Raw genomic sequence first — 19385 nt, 5'->3', positions numbered from 1 at the left:
AACCCTGTTCACACTGAGTCCTGTTCACACTGAGTCCTGTTCACCCTGAGCCCTGTTCACCCAGAGCCCTGTTCACCCAGAGCCCTGTTCCCCCTGAACCCTGTTCACCCCGAGTCCTGTTCACCCTTAACCCTGTTCACCCTGAACCCTGTTTATCCTGAGTTTTGTTCACCCTGAACCCTGTTCACCCTGAACCCTGTTCACCCTGAACTCTGTTCACCCTGAGCCCTGTTCACCCTGAACCCTGTTCACCCTGAACTCTGTTCACACTGAGTCCTGTTCACCCTGAGCCCTGTTCACACTGAACCCTGTTCACAGTGAGTTCTGTTCACCCTGAACCCTGTTCAGACTGAGTCCTGTTCACCCTGAACCCTGTTCACCCTGAACCCTGTTCACAGTGAGTCCTGTTCACCCTGAACTCTGTTCACCCTGAACCCTGTTCACAGTGAGTTCTGTTCACCCTGAACCCTGTTCACACTGAGTCCTGTTCACCCTGAACCCTGTTCACCCTGAACCCTGTTCACAGTGAGTCCTGTTCACCCTGAACCCTGTTCACCCTAAACCCTGTTCACAGTGAGTCCTGTTCACCCTGAACCCTGTTTATCCTGAGTTTTGTTCACCCTGAACCCTGTTCACCCCGAGTCCTGTTCATCCTGAACCCTGTTCACCCTGAGCCCTGTTCACCCTGACCTCTGTTCACCCTGAACCCTGTTCACATTAAATTCTGTTCACCCTGAACCCTGTTCACACTGAGTCCTGTTCACACTGACTTCTGTTCACTCTGAACCCTGTTCACATTAAACTCTGTTCACCCTGAACCATGTTCACCCTGAGCCCTGTTCACCCTGACCTCTGTTCACCCTGAACCCTGTTCACATTAAATTCTGTTCACCCTGAACCCTGTTCACACTGAGTCCTGGTCACATTAAACTCTGTTCACCCTGAACCCTGTTCACACTGAGTCCTGTTCACCCTGAGACCTGTTCACCCCGAGTCCTGTTCAGCCTGAACCCAGTTCACCCTGAGCCCTGTTCACCCTGAACCCTGTTCACCCCGAGTCCTGTTCATCCTGAACCCTGTTCACCCCGAGTCCTGTTCACCCTGAACCCTGTTCACCCCGAGTCCTGTTCATCCTGAACCCTGTTCACCCTGAGCCCTGTTCACCCTGAACCCTGTTCACCCTTACTTCTGTACATCCTGAAACCTGTTCACCTCGAGCCCTGTTCACCCTGAACCCTGTTCACACTGAGTCCTGTTCACTCTGGACACTGTTCACCCTGAACCCTGTTCACAGTGAGTTCTGTTCACCCTGAACTCTGTTCACCCTGAACTCTGTTCAGCCTGAGACCAGTTCACCCTGAACCCTGTTCACCCTGAGCCCTGTTCACCCTGAACTTTGTTCACCCAGAACTCTGTTCACCCCGAGACCTGTTCATCCTGAACCCTGGTCACCCTGAGCCCTGTTCACCCTGAACCCTGTTCGCCCTGAACTCTGTTCACCCTGAACCCTGTTCACCCTGAGTCCTGTTCACCCTGAACCTTGTTCACCCTGAACCCTGTTCACCCTGAACCCTGTTTATCCTGAGTTTTGTTCACCCTGAACCCTGTTCACCCTGTACCCTGTTCACCCCGAGTCCTGTTCATCCTGAACCCTGTTCACCCCGAGTCCTGTTCACCCTGAACCCTGTTCACCCCGAGTCCTGTTCATCCTGAACCCTGTTCACCCTGAGCCCTGTTCACCCTGAACCCTGTTCACCCTTACTTCTGTACATCCTGAAACCTGTTCACCTCGAGCCCTGTTCACCCTGAACCCTGTTCACCCTGAACCCTGTTTATCCTGAGTTTTGTTCACCCTGAATCCTGTTCACCCCGAGTCCTGTTCATCCTGAACCCTGTTCACCCTGAGCCCTGTTCACCCTGACCTCTGTTCACCCTGAACTCTGTTCACATTAAACTCTGTTCACCCTGAACTCTGTTCACACTGAGTCCTGTTCACCCTGAACCCTGTTCACAGTGAATTCTGTTCACCCTGAGCCCTGTTCACCCTGAGCCCTGTTCACCCTGAACCCTGTTCACCCTGAGCTCTGTTCACCCTGAACCCTGTTCACACTAGGTCCTGTTCACCCTGAACTCTGATCACCTCGAGTCCTGTTCAGCCTGAACCCTATTCACCCTGAGCCCTGTTCACCCTGAGCCCTGTTCACCCTGAACCCTGTTCACACTAGGTCCTGTTCACCCTGAACTATGTTCACCCTGAACCCTGTTCACAGTGAGTTCTGTTCACCCTGAACTCTGTTCACCCTGAACTCTGTTCACCCTGAACTCTGTTCATCCTGAGCCCTGTTCACCCCGGGCCCTGTTCACCCTGAAACCTGTTCACCCCGAGCCCTGTTCACCCTGAACCCTGTTTATCCTGAGCCCTGTTCACCCTGAACTCTGTTCACCCGAGTCCTGTTCATCCTGAACCCTGTTCACCCTGAGCCCTGTTCACCCTGAGCCTTGTTCACCCTGAGCCCTGTTCACAGTGAGTCCTGTTCACCCTGAACCCTGTTCACCCTGAACCCTGTTCACCCTGAGCCTTGTTCACCCTGAACCCTGTTCACAGTGAGTCCTGTTCACCCTGAACACTGTTCACCCTGAGCCCTGTTCACCCTGAGCCTTGTTCACCCTGAGCCCTGTTCACAGTGAGTCCTGTTCACCCTGAACCCTGTTCACCCTGAACCCTGTTCACCCTGAGCCCTGTTCACCCTGAACCCTGTTCACAGTGAGTCCTGTTCACCCTGGACCCTGTTCACCCTGAACCCTGTTCACAGTGAGTTCTGTTCACCCTGAACTCTGTTCACCCTGAACTCTGTTCACCCTGAACTCTGTTCATCCTGAACCCTGTTCACCCCGGGCCCTGTTCACCCTGAACCCTGTTCACACTAGGTCCTGTTCACCCTGAACTCTGATCACCTCGAGTCCTGTTCAGCCTGAACCCTATTCACCCTGAGCCCTGTTCACCCTGAGCCCTGTTCACCCTGAACCCTGTTCACACTAGGTCCTGTTCACCCTGAACTATGTTCACCCTGAACCCTGTTCACAGTGAGTTCTGTTCACCCTGAACTCTGTTCACCCTGAACTCTGTTCACCCTGAACTCTGTTCATCCTGAACCCTGTTCACCCCGGGCCCTGTTCACCCTGAACCCTGTTCACCCCGAGCCCTGTTCACCCTGAACCCTGTTTATCCTGAGTTTTATTCACCCTGAACCCTGTTCACCCCGAGTCCTGTTCATCCTGAACCCTGTTCACCCTGAACCCTGTTCACCCTGACCTCTGTTCACCCTGAGCCCTGTTCACCCTGAACTCTGTTCACCCGAGTCCTGTTCATCCTGAACCCTGTTCACCCTGAGCCCTGTTCACCCTGAGCCTTGTTCACCCTGAACCCTGTTCACAGTGAGTCCTGTTCACCCTGAACCCTGTTCACCCTGAACCCTGTTCACAGTGAGTCCTGTTCACCCTGAACCCTGTTCACCCTGAACCCTGTTCACAGTGAGTTGTGTTCACCCTGAACTCTGTTCACCCTGAACCCTGTTCACCCCGAGCCCTGTTCACCCTGAACCCTGTTCACCCTGAACCCTGTTTATCCTGAGTTTTGTTCACCCTGAACCCTGTTCACCCCGAGTCCTGTTCACCCTGAACCCTGTTCACCCTGAACCCTGTTTATCCTGAGTTTTGTTCACCCTGAACCCTGTTCACCCCGAGTCCTGTTCATCCTGAACCCTGTTCACCCTGAGCCCTGTTCATCCTGAACCCTGTTCATCCTGAACCCTGTTCACCCTGACCTCTGTTCACCCTGAACCCTGTTCACATTAAACTCTGTTCAGCCTGAACCCTGTTCACCCTAAACTCTGTTCACCCCAAGACCTGTTCCTGCTGAACCCTGTTCACCCTGAACCCTGTTCACCCTGAACCCTGTTCACCCTGAACTCTGTTCACACCAAGACCTGTTCATCCTGAACCCTGTTCACCCTGAGCCCTGTTCACCCTGAACCCTGTTCACCCTGACCTCTGTTCACCCTGAACCCTGTTCACATTAAATTCTGTTCACCCTGAACACTGTTCACCCTGAACTCTTTTCACCCTGAGCCCTGTTCACCCTGAACTCTGTTCACCCGAGACCTGTTTATCCTGAACCCTGTTCACCCTGACCTCTGTTCACCCTGAACCCTGTTCACACTAAGTCCTGTTCACCCTGAACCCTGTTCACCCTGAACCCTGTTTATCGTGAGTTTTGTTCACCCTGAACCCTGTTCACACTGAACTCTGTTCACTCTGAGCCCTGTTCACCCTGAGCCCTGTTCATCCTGAACCCTGTTCACCCTGAGCCCTGTTCACCCTGAGCCCTGTTCACCCTGAACCCTGTTCACCCTAAACTCTGTTCACCCCAAGACCTGTTCATGCTGAACCCTGTTCACCCTGAACCCTGTTCACCCTGAACCCTGTTCACCCTGAACTCTGTTCACCCCGAGACCTGTTTATCCTGAACCCTGTTCACCCTGAACCCTGTTCACCCTGACCCCTGTTCACCCTGAACCCTGTTCACACTAAGTCCTGTTCACCCTGAACCCTGTTCACCCTGAACCCTGTTCACCCTGAACCCTGTTTATCGTGAGTTTTGTTCACCCTGAACTCTGTTCACCCTGAGCCGTGTTAACCCTGAGCCCTGTTCATCCTGAAACCTGTTCACCCTGAGCCCTGTTCACCCTGAGCCCTGTTCACCCTGAACCCTGTTCACACTGAGTCCTGTTCACCCTGAACCCTGTTCACCCTGAACCCTGGTCACCCTGAGCCCTGTTCATCCTGAACCCTGTTCGCCCTGAACTCTGTTCACCCTGAACCCTGTTCACACTGAACCCTGTTCACACTGAGTCCTGTTCACACTGAGTCCTGTTCACCCTGAGCCCTGTTCACCCAGAGCCCTGTTCACCCAGAGCCCTGTTCCCCCTGAACCCTGTTCACCCCGAGTCCTGTTCACCCTTAACCCTGTTCACCCTGAACCCTGTTTATCCTGAGTTTTGTTCACCCTGAACCCTGTTCACCCTGAACCCTGTTCACCCTGAACCCTGTTCACCCTGAACCCTGTTCACCCTGAGCCCTGTTCACCCTGAACCCTGTTCACCCTGAACTCTGTTCACACTGAGTCCTGTTCACCCTGAGCCCTGTTCACACTGAACCCTGTTCACAGTGAGTTCTGTTCACCCTGAACCCTGTTCAGACTGAGTCCTGTTCACCCTGAACCCTGTTCACCCTGAACCCTGTTCACAGTGAGTCCTGTTCACCCTGAATTCTGTTCACCCTGAACCCTGTTCACAGTGAGTTCTGTTCACCCTGAACCCTGTTCACACTGAGTCCTGTTCACCCTGAACCCTGTTCACCCTGAACCCTGTTCACAGTGAGTCCTGTTCACCCTGAACCCTGTTCACCCTAAACCCTGTTCACAGTGAGTCCTGTTCACCCTGAACCCTGTTTATCCTGAGTTTTGTTCACCCTGAACCCTGTTCACCCCGAGTCCTGTTCATCCTGAACCCTGTTCACATTAAATTCTGTTCACCCTGAGCCCTGTTCACACTGAGTCCTGTTCACACTGACTTCTGTTCACCCTGAACCCTGTTCACATTAAACTCTGTTCACCCTGAACCATGTTCACCCTGAGCCCTGTTCACCCTGACCTCTGTTCACCCTGAACCCTGTTCACATTAAATTCTGTTCACCCTGAACCCTGTTCACACTGAGTCCTGTTCACATTAAACTCTGTTCACCCTGAACCCTGTTCACCCCGAGTCCTGTTCACCCTGAACCCTGTTCACATTAAATTCTGTTCACCCTGAGCCCTGTTCACACTGAGTCCTGTTCACACTGACTTCTGTTCACCCTGAACCCCATTCACATTAAACTCTGTTCACCCTGAACCATGTTCACCCTGAGCCCTGTTCACCCTGACCTCTGTTCACCCTGAACCCTGTTCACATTAAATTCTGTTCACCCTGAACCCTGTTCACACTGAGTCCTGTTCACATTAAACTCTGTTCACCCTGAACCCTGTTCACACTGAGTCCTGTTCACCCTGAGACCTGTTCACCCCGAGTCCTGTTCAGCCTGAACCCAGTTCACCCTGAGCCCTGTTCACCCTGAACCCTGTTCACCCCGAGTCCTGTTCATCCTGAACCCTGTTCACCCCGAGTCCTGTTCACCCTGAACCCTGTTCACCCCGAGTCCTGTTCATCCTGAACCCTGTTCACCCTGAGCCCTGTTCACCCTGAACCCTGTTCACCCTTACTTCTGTACATCCTGAAACCTGTTCACCTCGAGCCCTGTTCACCCTGAACCCTGTTCACCCTGAACCCTGTTTATCCTGAGTTTTGTTCACCCTGAATCCTGTTCACCCCGAGTCCTGTTCATCCTGAACCCTGTTCACCCTGAGCCCTGTTCACCCTGACCTCTGTTCACCCTGAACTCTGTTCACATTAAACTCTGTTCACCCTGAACTCTGTTCACACTGAGTCCTGTTCACCCTGAACCCTGTTCACGCTGAACCCTGTTTATCCTGAGTTTTGTTCACCCTGAACCCTGTTCACCCTGAACTCTGTTCACCCTGAGCCCTGTTCACCCTGAGCCCTGTTCACCCTGAGCCCTGTTCACCCTGAGCCCTGTTCACCCTGAACCCTGTTCACACTAGGTCCTGTTCACCCTGAACTATGTTCACCCTGAACCCTGTTGACAGTGAGTTCTGTTCACCCTGAACTCTGTTCACCCTGAACACTGTTCACCCTGAACTCTGTTCATCCTGAACCCTGTTCACCCCGGGCCCTGTTCACCCTGAACCCTGTTCACCCCGAGCCCTGTTCACCCTGAACCCTGTTTATCCTGAGTTTTATTCACCCTGAACCCTGTTCACCCCGAGTCCTGTTCATCCTGAACCCTGTTCACCCTGAACCCTGTTCACCCTGACCTCTGTTCACCCTGAGCCCTGTTCACCCTGAACTCTGTTCACCCGAGTCCTGTTCATCCTGAACCCTGTTCACCCTGAGCCCTGTTCACCCTGAGCCTTGTTCACCCTGAACCCTGTTCACAGTGAGTCCTGTTCACCCTGAACCCTGTTCACCCTGAACCCTGTTCACAGTGAGTCCTGTTCACCCTGGACCCTGTTCACCCTGATCCCTGTTCACAGTGAGTTGTGTTCACCCTGAACTCTGTTCACCCTGAACCCTGTTCACCCCGAGCCCTGTTCACCCTGAACCCTGTTCACCCTGAACCCTGTTTATCCTGAGTTTTGTTCACCCTGAACCCTGTTCACCCCGAGTCCTGTTCACCCTGAACCCTGTTCACCCTGAACCCTGTTTATCCTGAACCCTGTTTATCGTGAGTTTTGTTCACCCTGAACCCTGTTCACACTGAACTCTGTTCACCCTGAGCCCTGTTCACCCTGAGCCCTGTTCATCCTGAACCCAGTTCACCCTGAGCCCTGTTCACCCTGAGCCCTGTTCACCCTGAACCCTGTTCACCCTAAACTCTGTTCACCCCAATACCTGTTCATGCTGAACCCTGTTCACCCTGAACCCTGTTCACCCTGAACCCTGTTCACCCTGAACTCTGTTCACCCCGAGACCTGTTTATCCTGAACCCTGTTCACCCTGAACCCTGTTCACCCTGACCCCTGTTCACCCTGAACCCTGTTCACACTAAGTCCTGTTCACCCTGAACCCTGATCACCCTGAACCCTGTTCACCCTGAACCCTGTTTATCGTGAGTTTTGTTCACCCTGAACTCTGTTCACCCTGAGCCCTGTTCACCCTGAGCCCTGTTCATCCTGAACCCTGTTCACCCTGAGCCCCGTTCACCCTGAGCCTTGTTCACCCTGAACCCTGTTCACACTGAGTCCTGTTCACCCTGAACCATGTTCACCCTGAACCCTGGTCACCCTGAGCCCTGTTCATCCTGAACCCTGTTCGCCCTGAACTCTGTTCACCCTGAACCCTGTTCACACTGAACCCTGTTCACACTGAGTCCTGTTCACACTGAGTCCTGTTCACCCTGAGCCCTGTTCACCCAGAGCCCTGTACACCCAGAGCCCTGTTCCCCCTGAACCCTGTTCACCCCGAGTCCTGTTCACCCTTAACCCTGTTCACCCTGAACCCTGTTTATCCTGAGTTTTGTTCACCCTGAACCCTGTTCACCCTGAACCCTGTTCACCCTGAACCCTGTTCACCCTGAGCCCTGTTCACCCTGAACCCTGTTCACCCTGACCCCTGTTCACCCTGAACCCTGTTCACACTGAGTCCTGTTCACCCTGAGCCCTGTTCACACTGAACCCTGTTCACAGTGAGTTCTGTTCACCCTGAACCCTGTTCAGACTGAGTCCTGTTCACCCTGAACCCTATTCACCCTGAACCCTGTTCACAGTGAGTCCTGTTCACCCTGAACTCTGTTCACCCTGAACCCTGTTCACAGTGAGTTCTGTTCACCCTGAACCCTGTTCACACTGAGTCCTGTTCACCCTGAACCCTGTTCACCCTGAACCCTGTTCACAGTGAGTCCTGTTCACCCTGAACCCTGTTCACCCTGAACCCTGTTCACAGTGAGTCCTGTTCACCCTGAACCCTGTTTATCCTGAGTTTTGTTCACCCTGAACCCTGTTCACCCTGAGTCCTGTTCATCCTGAACCCTGTTCACATTAAATTCTGTTCACCCTGAACCCTGTTCACACTGAGTCCTGTTCACACTGAACCCTGTTTATCCTGAGTTTTGTTCACCCTGAACCCTGTTCACCCTGAGTCCTGTTCATCCTGAACCCTGTTCACATTAAATTCTGTTCACCCTGAACCATGTTCACCCTGAGCCCTGTTCACCCTGACCTCTGTTCACCCTGAACCCTGTTCACATTAAATTCTGTTCACCCTGAACCCTGTTCACACTGAGTCCTGTTCACCCTGAGACCTGTTCACCCCGAGTCCTGTTCAGCCTGAACCCAGTTCACCCTGAGCCCTGTTCACCCTGAGCCCTGTTCACCCTGACCTCTGTTCACCCTGAACCGTGTTCACATTAAACCCTGTTCACCCTGAACCCTGTTCACCCTGAGTCCTGTTCACCCTGAACCCTGTTCATCCTGAACCCTGTTCACCCTGAGCCCTGTTCACCCTGAACCCTCTTCTCACCGAGTCCTGTTCACCCTGAACCCTGTTCACACTGAGTCCTGTTCACCCTGAACCCTGTTCACAGTGAATTCTGTTCACCCTGAACTCTGTTCACCCTGAACTCTGTTGATCCTGAACTCTGTTCACCCCGAGACCTGTTCATCCTGCACCCTGTTCACCCTGAACTCTGTTCACCCCAAGACCTGTTCCTGCTGAACCCTGTTCACCTTAAACCCTGTTCACCCTGAACCCTGTTAACCCTGAACTCTGTTCACCCCAAGACCTGTTCATCCTGAACCCTGTTCACCCTGAGCCCTGTTCACCCTGAACCCTGTTCACCCTGACCTCTGTTCACCCTGAACCCTGTTCACATTAAATTCTGTTCACCCTGAACACTGTTCACCCTGAACTCTGTTCACCCTGAGCCCTGTTCACCCTGAACTCTGTTCACCCGAGACCTGTTTATCCTGAACCCTGTTCACCCTGACCTCTGTTCACCCTGAACCCTGTTCACACTAAGTCCTGTTCACCCTGAACCCTGTTCACCCTGAACCCTGTTTATTGTGAGTTTTGTCCACCCTGAACCCTGTTCACCCTGAACTCTGTTCACCCTGAGCCCTGTTCACCCTGAGCCCTGTTCATCCTGAACCCTGTTCACCCTGGGCCCTGTTCACCCTGAGCCCTGTTCACCCTGAACCCTGTTCACACTGAGTCCTGTTCACCCTGAACCCTGTTCACCCTAAACTCTGTTCACCCCAAGACCTGTTCATGCTGAACCCTGTTCACCCTGAACCCTGTTCACCCTGAACCCTGTTCACCCTGAACTCTGTTCACCCTGAGCCCTGTTCACCCTGAACCCTGTTCACACTGAGTCCTGTTCACCCTGAACCCTGTTCACCCTGAACCCTGTTCACCCTGAGCCCTGATCACCCTGAACTCTGTTCACCCAGAACTCTGTTCACCCCAAGACCTGTTCATCCTGAACCCTGTTCACCCTGAGCCCTGTTCACCCTGAGCCCTGTTCACCCTGAACCCTGTTCACACTGAGTCCTGTTCACCCTGAACCCTGTTCACCCTGAACCCTGTTCACCCTGAGCCCTGATCACCCTGAACTCTGTTCACCCAGAACTCTGTTCACCCCAAGACCTGTTCATCCTGAACCCTGGTCACCCTGAGCCCTGTTCACCCTGAACCCTGTTCGCCCTGAACTCTGTTCACCCTGAACCCTGTTCACACTGAGTCCTGTTCACCCTGAGCCCTGTTCACCCAGAGCCCTGTTCACCCAGAGCCCTGTTCCCCCTGAACCCTGTTCACCCCGAGTCCTGTTCACCCTGAACCCTGTTTATCCTGAGTTTTGTTCACCCTGAACCCTGTTCACCCTGAACCCTGTTCACCCTGAACCCTGTTCACCCTGAGCCCTGTTCACTCTGAACCCTGTTCACCCTGAACTCTGTTCACACTGAGTCCTGTTCACCCTGAGCCCTGTTCACACTGAACCCTGTTCACAGTGAGTTCTGTTCACCCTGAACCCTGTTCACACTGAGTCCTGTTCACCCTGAACCCTGTTCACCCTGAACCCTGTTCACAGTGAGTCCTGTTCACCCTGAACCCTGTTCACCCTGAACCCTGTTCACCCTGAACCCTGTTCACCCTGAACCCTGTTCACAGTGAGTTCTGTTCACCCTGAACCCTGTTCACCCTGAACCCTGTTCACAGTGAGTCCTGTTCACCCTGAACCCTGTTTATCCTGAGTTTTGTTCACCCTGAACCCTGTTCACCCCGAGTCCTGTTCATCCTGAACCCTATTCACCCTGAGCCCTGTTCACCCTGACCTCTGTTCACCCTGAACCCTGTTCACATGAAATTCTGTTCACCCTGAACCCTGTTCACACTGAGTCCTGTTCACCCTGACCTCTGTTCACCCTGAACCCTGTTCACATTAAACTCTGTTCAACCTGAACAATGTTCACCCTGAGCCCTGTTCACCCTGACCTCTGTTCACCCTGAACCCTGTTCACATTAAACTCTGTTCAAACTGAACCCTGTTCACACTGAGTCCTGTTCACCCTGAGACCTGTTCTCCCCGAGTCCTGTTCAGCCTGAACCCAGTTCACACTGAGCCCTGTTCACCCTGAGCCCTGTTCACCCTGACCTCTGTTCACCCTGAACCCTGTTCACATTAAACCCTGTTCACCCTGAGTCCTGTTCACCCTGAACCCTGTTCATCCTGAACCCTGTTCACCCTGAGCCCTGTTCACCCTGAACCCTCTTCACACTGAGTCCTGTTCACCCTGAACCCTGTTCACACTGAGTCCTGTTCACCCTGAACCCTGTTCACAGTGAGTTCTGTTCACCCTGAACTCTGTTCACCCTGAACTCTGTTCATCCTGAACTCTGTTCACCCTGAACCCTGTTCACCCTGAACCCTGTTCACCCTGAGCCCTGTTCACCCTGAACCGTGTTCACCCTGAACCCTGCTCACCCTGAACCCTGTTCACCCTGACCTCTGTTCACCCTGAACCCTGTTCACCCTGAACCCTGTTCACCCTGAACCCTGTTTCTCCTGAGTTCTGTTCATCCTGAACCCTGTTCACCCTGAACTCTGTTTATCCTGAGTTTTGTTCACCCTGAACCCTGTTCACCCTGAACCCTGTTCACACTGAACTCTGTTCACCCTGAACCCTATTCACCCTGATCCCTGTTCACCCTGAACTCTGTTCACCCCGAGACCTGTTTATCCTGAACCCTGTTCACCCTGAGCCCTGTTCACCCTGAGCCCTGTTCACCCTGACCTCTGTTCACCCTGAACCCTGTTCACATTAAACCCTGTTCACCCTGAGTCCTGTTCACCCTGAACCCTGTTCATCCTGAACCCTGTTCACCCTGAGCCCTGTTCACCCTGAACTCTGTTCACACTGAGTCCTGTTCACCCTGAACCCTGTTGACACTGAGTCCTGTTCACCCTGAACCCTGTTCACAGTGAGTTCTGTTCACCCTGAACTCTGTTCACCCTGAACTCTGTTCATCCTGAACTCTGTTCACCCTGATCCCTGTTCACCCTGAACCCTGTTCACCCTGAACCCTGTTCACCCTGAGCCCTGTTCACCCTGAACTCTGTTCACCCCGAGACCTGTTCATCCTGAACCCTGTTCACCCTGAACTCTGTTCACCCGGAACCCTGTTCACCCCGAGTCCTGTTCATCCTGAACCCTGTTCACCCTGAACCCTGTTCACCCTGAGCCCTGTTCATCCTGAACCCTGTTCACCCTGAGCCCTGTTCACCCTGAGCCCTGTTCACCCTGAACCCTGTTCACACTGAGTCCTGTTCACCCTGAACCCTGTTCACCCTGAACCCTGTTCACCCTGAGCCCTGATCACCCTGAACTCTGTTCACCCAGAACTCTGTTCACCCCAAGACCTGTTCATCCTGAACCCTGGTCACCCTGAGCCCTGTTCACCCTGAACCCTGTTCGCCCTGAACTCTGTTCACCCTGAACCCTGTTCACACTGAGTCCTGTTCACCCTGAGCCCTGTTCACCCAGAGCCCTGTTCACCCAGAGCCCTGTTCCCCCTGAACCCTGTTCACCCCGAGTCCTGTTCACCCTGAACCCTGTTTATCCTGAGTTTTGTTCACCCTGAACCCTGTTCACCCTGAACCCTGTTCACCCTGAACCCTGTTCACCCTGAGCCCTGTTCACTCTGAACCCTGTTCACCCTGAACTCTGTTCACACTGAGTCCTGTTCACCCTGAGCCCTGTTCACACTGAACCCTGTTCACAGTGAGTTCTGTTCACCCTGAACCCTGTTCACACTGAGTCCTGTTCACCCTGAACCCTGTTCACCCTGAACCCTGTTCACAGTGAGTCCTGTTCACCCTGAACCCTGTTCACCCTGAACCCTGTTCACCCTGAACCCTGTTCACCCTGAACCCTGTTCACAGTGAGTTCTGTTCACCCTGAACCCTGTTCACCCTGAACCCTGTTCACAGTGAGTCCTGTTCACCCTGAACCCTGTTTATCCTGAGTTTTGTTCACCCTGAACCCTGTTCACCCCGAGTCCTGTTCATCCTGAACCCTATTCACCCTGAGCCCTGTTCACATGAAATTCTGTTCACCCTGAACCCTGTTCACACTGAGTCCTGTTCACCCTGACCTCTGTTCACCCTGAACCCTGTTCACATTAAACTCTGTTCAACCTGAACAATGTTCACCCTGAGCCCTGTTCACCCTGACCTCTGTTCACCCTGAACCCTGTTCACATTAAACTCTGTTCAAACTGAACCCTGTTCACACTGAGTCCTGTTCACCCTGAGACCTGTTCTCCCCGAGTCCTGTTCAGCCTGAACCCAGTTCACACTGAGCCCTGTTCACCCTGAGCCCTGTTCACCCTGACCTCTGTTCACCCTGAACCCTGTTCACATTAAACCCTGTTCACCCTGAGTCCTGTTCACCCTGAACCCTGTTCATCCTGAACCCTGTTCACCCTGAGCCCTGTTCACCCTGAACCCTCTTCACACTGAGTCCTGTTCACCCTGAACCCTGTTCACACTGAGTCCTGTTCACCCTGAACCCTGTTCACAGTGAGTTCTGTTCACCCTGAACTCTGTTCACCCTGAACTCTGTTCATCCTGAACTCTGTTCACACTGAACCCTGTTCACCCTGAACCCTGTTCACCCTGAGCCCTGTTCACCCTGAACCCTGTTCACCCTGAACCCTGCTCACCCTGAACCCTGTTCACCCTGACCTCTGTTCACCCTGAACCCTGTTCACCCTGAACCCTGTTCACCCTGAACCCTGTTTCTCCTGAGTTCTGTTCATCCTGAACCCTGTTCACCCTGAACTCTGTTTATCCTGAGTTTTGTTCACCCTGAACCCTGTTCACCCTGAACCCTGTTCACACTGAACTCTGTTCACCCTGAACCCTATTCACCCTGATCCCTGTTCACCCTGAACTCTGTTCACCCCGAGACCTGTTTATCCTGAACCCTGTTCACCCTGAGCCCTGTTCACCCTGAGCCCTGTTCACCCTGAGCCCTGTTCACCCTGACCTCTGTTCACCCTGAACCCTGTTCACATTAAACCCTGTTCACCCTGAGTCCTGTTCACCCTGAACCCTTTTCATCCTGAACCCTGTTCACCCTGAGCCCTGTTCACCCTGAACTCTGTTCACACTGAGTCCTGTTCACCCTGAACCCTGTTCACACTGAGTCCTGTTCACCCTGAACCCTGTTCACAGTGAGTTCTGTTCACCCTGAACTCTGTTCACCCTGAACTCTGTTCATCCTGAACTCTGTTCACCCTGATCCCTGTTCACCCTGAACCCTGTTCACCCTGAACCCTGTTCACCCTGAGCCCTGTTCACCCTGAACTCTGTTCACCCCGAGACCTGTTCATCCTGAACCCTGTTCACCCTGAACTCTGTTCACCCGGAACTCTGTTCACCCCGAGTCCTGTTCATCCTGAACCCTGTTCACCCTGAACCCTGTTCATCCTGAGCCCTGTTCACCATGAATCCTGTTCATCCTGAACTCTGTTCACCCTGAACCCTGTTCACCCTGAGCCTTGTTCACCCTGAGCCCTGTTCACCCTGAACCCTGTTCACCCTGAACCCTGCTCACCCTGAACCCTGTTCACCCTGACCTCTGTTCACCCTGAACCCTGTTCACCCTGATCCCTGTTCACCCTGAACTCTGTTCACACTGAGTCCTGTTCACCCTGAGCCCTGTTCACACTGAACCCTGTTCACAGTGAGTTCTGTTCACCCTGAACCCTGTTCACACTGAGTCCTGTTCACCCTGAACCATGTTCACCCTGAACCCTGTTCACAGTGAGTCCTGTTCACCCTGGACCCTGTTCACCCTGAACCCTGTTCACCCTGAACCCTGTTCACAGTGAGTCCTGTTCACCCTGAACCCTGTTCACCCTGAACCCTGTTCACAGTGAGTCCTGTTCACCCTGAACCCTGTTTATCCTGAGTTTTGTTCACCCTGAACCCTGTTCACCCCGAGTCCTGTTCATCCTGAACCCTGTTCACCCTGAGCCCTGTTCACCCTGACATCTGTTCACCCTGAACCCTGTTCACATTAAATTCTGTTCACCCTGAACCCTGTTCACACGGAGTCCTGTTCACCCTGACCTCTGTTCACCCTGAACCCTGTTCAAATTAAACTCTGTTCAACCTGAACCATGTTCACCCTGAGCCCTGTTCACCCTGACCTCTGTTCACCCTGAACCCTGTTCACATTAAATTCTGTTCACCCTGAACCCTGTTCACACTGAGTCCTGTTCACCCTGAACCCTGTTCACATTAAACTCTGTTCACCCTGAACCCTGTTCACACTGAGTCCTGTTCACCCTGAGACCTGTTCTCCAAAAGTCCTGTTCAGCCGGAACCCAGTTCACACTTAGCCCTGTTCACCCTGAGCCCTGTTCACCCTGACCTCTGTTCACCCTGAATCCTGTTCACATTAAACCCTGTTCACCCTGAGTCCTGTTCACCCTGAACCCTGTTCATCCTGAACCCTGTTCACCCTGAGCCCTGTTCACCCTGAACCCTCTTCACACTGAGTCCTGTTCACCCTGAACCCTGTTCACACTGAGTCCTGTTCACCCTGAACCCTGTTCACAGTGAGTTCTGTTCACCCTGAACTCTGTTCACCCTGAACTCTGTTCATCCTGAACTCTGTTCACCCTGAACCCTGTTCACCCTGAACCCTGTTCACCCTGAACCCTGTTCACCCTGAACCCTGCTCACCCTGAATCCTGTTCACCCTGACCTCTGTTCACCCTGAACCCTGTTCACCCTGAACCCTGTTCACCCTGAACCATGTTTCTCCTGAGTTCTGTTCATCCTGAACCCAGTTCACCCTGAACTCTGTTTATCCTGAGTTTTGTTCACCCTGAACCCTGTTCACCCTGAACCCTGTTCACACTGAACTCTGTTCACCCTGAACCCTATTCACCCTGATCCCTGTTCACCCTGAACTCTGTTCACCCCGAGACCTGTTTATCCTGAACCCTGTTCACCCTGAGCCCTGTTCACCCTGAGCCCTGTTCACCCTGAGCCCTGTTCACCCTGACCTCTGTTCACCCTGAACCCTGTTCACATTAAACCCTGTTCACCCTGAGTCCTGTTCACCCTGAACCCTGTTCATCCTGAACCCTGTTCACCCTGAGCCCTGTTCACCCTGAACTCTGTTCACACTGAGTCCTGTTCACCCTGAACCCTGTTCACACTGAGTCCTGTTCACCCTGAACCCTGTTCACAGTGAGTTCTGTTCACCCTGGACTCTGTTCACCCTGAACTCTGTTCATCCTGAACTCTGTTCAACCTGAACCCTGTTCACCCTGAACCCTGTTCACCCTGAGCCCTGTTCACCCTGAACTCTGTTCACCCCGAGACCTGTTCATCCTGAACCCTGTTCACCCTGAACTCTGTTCACCTGGAACTCTGTTCACCCCGAGTCCTGTTCATCCTGAACCCTGTTCACCCTGAACCCTGTTCATCCTGAGCCCTGTTCACCATGAATCCTGTTCACCCTGAACTCTGTTCACCCTGAACCCTGTTCACCCTGAGCCTTGTTCACCCTGAGCCCTGTTCACCCTGAACCCTGTTCACCCTGAACCCTGCTCACCCTGAACCCTGTTCACCCTGACCTCTGTTCACCCTGAACCCTGTTCACCCTGAACCCTGTTCACCCTGAACTCTGTTCACACTGAGTCCTGTTCACCCTGAGCCCTGTTCACACTGAACCCTGTTCACAGTGAGTTCTGTTCACCCTGAACCCTGTTCACACTGAGTCCTGTTCACCCTGAACCATGTTCACCCTGAACCCTGTTCACAGTGAGTCCTGTTCACCCTGGACCCTGTTCACCCTGAACCCTGTTCACCCTGAACCCTGTTCACAGTGAGTCCTGTTCACCCTGAACCCTGTTCACCCTGAACCCTGTTCACAGTGAGTCCTGTTCACCCTGAACCCTGTTTATCCTGAGTTTTGTTCACCCTGAACCCTGTTCACCCCGAGTCCTGTTCATCCTGAACCCTGTTCACCCTGAGCCCTGTTCACCCTGACCTCTGTTCACCCTGAACCCTGTTCACATTAAACTCTGTTCACCCTGAACCCTGTTCACATTAAATTCTGTTCACCCTGAACCCTGTTCACATTAAACTCTGTTCACCCTGAACCCTGTTCACACTGAGTCCTGTTCACCCTGAGACCTGTTCACCCCGAGTCCTGTTCAGCCTGAACCCAGTTCACACTGAGCCCTGTTCACCCTGAGCCCTGTTCACCCTGACCTCTGTTCACCCTGAACTCTGTTCACATTAAACCCTGTTCACCCTGAGTCCTGTTCACCCTGAACCCTGTTCATCCTGAACCCTGTTCACCCTGAGCCCTGTTCACCCTGAACCCTCTTCACACTGAGTCCTGTTCACCCTGAACCCTGTTCACACTGAGTCCTGTTCACCCTGAACCCTGTTCACAGTGAGTTCTGTTCACCCTGAACTCTGTTCACCCTGAACTCTGTTCATCCTGAACTCTGTTCACCCTGAACCCAGTTCACCCTGAGCCCTGTTCACCCTGAACCCTGTTCACCCTGAACCCTGCTCACCCTGAACCCTGTTCACCCTGACCTCTGTTCACCCTGAACCCTGTTCACCCTGAACTCTGTTTATCCTGAGTTTTGTTCACCCTGAACCCTGTTCACCCTGAACCCTGTTCACACTGAACTCTGTTCACCCTGAACCCTATTCACCCTGATCCCTGTTCACCCTGAACTCTGTTCACCCCGAGACCTGTTTATCCTGAACCCTGTTCACCCTGAGCCCTGTTCACCCTGAGCCCTGTTCACCCTGAGCCCTGTTCACCCTGACCTCTGTTCACCCTGAACCCTGTTCACATTAAACCCTGTTCACCCTGAGTCCTGTTCACCCTGAACCCTGTTCATCCTGAACCCTGTTCACCCTGAGCCCTGTTCACCCTGAACTCTGTTCACACTGAGTCCTGTTCACCCTGAACCCTGTTCACACTGAGTCATGTTCACCCTGAACCCTGTTCACAGTGAGTTCTGTTCACCCTGAACTCTGTTCACCCTGAACTCTGATCATCCTGAACTCTGTTCACCCTGAACCCTGTTCACCCTGAACCCTGTTCACCCTGAACCCTGTTCACCCTGAGCCCTGTTCACCCTGAACTCTGTTCACCCCGAGACCTGTTCATCCTGAACCCTGTTCACCCTGAACTTTGTTCACCCGGAACTCTGTTCACCCCGAGTCCTGTTCATCCTGAACCCTGTTCACCCTGAACCCTGTTCACCCTGAGCCCTGTTCACCATGAATCCTGTTCACCCTGAACTCTGTTCACCCTGAACCCTGTTCACCCTGAGCCCTGTTCACCCTGAGCCCTGTTCACCCTGAACCCTGTTCACCCTGAACCCTGCTCACCCTGAACCCTGTTCACCCTGACCTCTGTTCACCCTGAACCCTGTTCACACTGAACTCTGTTAACCCTGAACCCTGTTCACCCTGAACCCTGTTCACACTGAACCCTGTTTCTCCTGACTTCTGTTCATCCTGAACCCTGTTCACCCTGAACTCTGTTTATCCTGAGTTTTGTTCACCCTGAACCCAGTTCACCCTGAACCCTGTTGACACTGAACTCTGTTCACCCTGAACCCTATTCACCCTGATCCCTGTTCACCCTGAGCCCTGTTCACCTTGTACCCTGTTCACTCTGAACCCTGCTCACCCTGAACCCTGTTCACCCTGACCTCTGTTCACCCTGAACCCTGTTCACCCTGAACCCTGTTCACCCTGAACTCTGTTCACACTGAGTCCTGTTCACCCTGAGCCCTGTTCACACTGAACCCTGTTCACAGTGAGTTCTGTTCACCCTGAACCCTGTTCACACTGAGTCCTGTTCACCCTGAACCCTGTTCACACTGAACCCTGTTCACAGTGAGTTCTGTTCACCCTGAACCCTGTTCACACTGAGTCCTGTTCACCCTGAACTCTGTTCAGACTGAGTCCTGTTCACCCTGAGCCCTGTTCACCCTGAACCCTGTTCACCCTGAACTCTGTTCACACTGAGTCCTGTTCACCCTGAACCCTGTTCACACTGAACCCTGTTCACAGTGAGTCCTGTTCACCCTGGACCCTGTTCACCCTGAACCCTGTTCACCCTGAACCCTGTTCACAGTGAGTCCTGTTCACCC

Source organism: Scyliorhinus torazame, chromosome 7, assembly GCF_047496885.1.
Source record: "Scyliorhinus torazame isolate Kashiwa2021f chromosome 7, sScyTor2.1, whole genome shotgun sequence".
NCBI lineage: Eukaryota > Metazoa > Chordata > Chondrichthyes > Carcharhiniformes > Scyliorhinidae > Scyliorhinus > Scyliorhinus torazame.
This window is presented reverse-complemented; position numbering follows the sequence as displayed.